We start from the raw sequence: 1433 nt of genomic DNA on the forward strand, positions 1-1433 counted from the left end.
TCCTAATATAGCAATACAGATCCACTTTGAGTTTAAAATAGGTAAATATAAAAATAATTGGTTCTTAAGATTTCTATCTTTAATTGTCTGTGTAAATGTTGACATTTTTATGTAAATTTATTCATTTGTAGTTTTCCTAAAACCATCTCAGCTCTGCTGAGTGGCTACTGCAGTTGAATTTTCCTTTTGGTCATAATGGAAGAACGTTGTGCCTTAAAACAGCAACAATGAACCAAGTAGGCAGCAGTATTTCTCTCCTCCTGACCACAGCGCTGCTCAACCCTGGCCACGCCCCTCGGTGCCTCTAAGCTCCGCCCACGTCGGTGGAAATTCTCTGAATTGGTCTGGGGGCGGGGCTTCCACAGGGCATTTAGTCACATTTTAAAGACATGACAATTCATTTAACCACAGTCTGCAAAATAATCCTGCTGTCTTATAAAATGTAGTTATTGGCTAAACTGCAAATGTATATCAGGAAATATGAACTGTTGTTTTAGCTGAAAACAATTGAAAATAAGTTTATCATCAAAACAGTTACAGCACTGCAATTAGGTCGTCTTTCAAACATCTTCTGTAACATTCAGTGGAGGAACATATTTTAGCCAAATTTTAGACAACTATAGAAAACTTTCCTTGTAAAAACATGAGACTAAATGTTCTTCATCTTTACTTTGAGTCCTGATTGTTTCAGAGTTTAGTTCAGCATTAATCTGAAGAGATTTCCTCAGCAGATGAATTGTTCTGTCTGTCCTCTTTGCTTTCATCCCTTTCTGGATTGATCTGCAGGAAGAAAAAGAAGAAGAGGAGGAGTTTCAAAGAGACAGTTTCATAAAACTCTAATGAAATTCAGGTGTTTTATAAATATTCAGACTCACCTACGAGACGTCATCATTCTCAGCTTCTGAATCTGAAAAATATTCAAATCAGAGAGATGAAACTTCTGATTTAAAGAGATCAGGATCAACAAACAGAAACATTTTCCAAAAATGCTGCAGCTGAAACATTAAACTAAATTAAATGTTTATGTTCAACTTTAACATAATTCAAAAATTATGTCAAAATTTGTTTAACATGTCAGCAAATTCTTTGCAAAGATCTGGTTTTAAACCATTAATTTGATTCAAATGTTTCTATTAAGGAATTTTCATAGAATATTTATTAAGCCAAGACATTTTGGACAATTTTATGCTTTAAAATGATCTTTCTGCCAGGTTTTCAGTATAATATGTGGAGGAATTTAATTGATAGATGTACATAGAAGTTAATTCTGATTAATACCCCAGGTTACTCCACATAGACGCCCCTTCCTACTATGACTACACACCTGTGCAGAGAACAAGTCTATTAAGATATAAATGAGGAAGTTTGGTCTCAAAGACCCTGATTGGCCTGAGCCTGAACACATTTTAAATGAATTAGAGTAAAATCTGGCA

At 34.6% G+C, this 1433-nt stretch overlaps 1 long non-coding RNA gene across 1 annotated transcript; it reads right to left on the reverse strand.

Moving 5' to 3' along the window:
- Window positions 1-650: 650 nt before the first annotated feature.
- LOC107835302 (uncharacterized) lies at window positions 651-905 on the reverse strand. Its single transcript, XR_001661114.1, has 2 exons — window positions 876-905; window positions 651-780 (listed from the first exon to the last, which is right to left on the reverse strand). It is a non-coding gene; the product is annotated as an uncharacterized LOC107835302 (long non-coding RNA).
- Between the last annotated feature and the right edge of the window lie 528 nt (window positions 906-1433).

Source organism: Poecilia formosa, unplaced genomic scaffold (genome assembly GCF_000485575.1).
Source record: "Poecilia formosa unplaced genomic scaffold, Poecilia_formosa-5.1.2 Scaffold1501, whole genome shotgun sequence".
NCBI lineage: Eukaryota > Metazoa > Chordata > Actinopteri > Cyprinodontiformes > Poeciliidae > Poecilia > Poecilia formosa.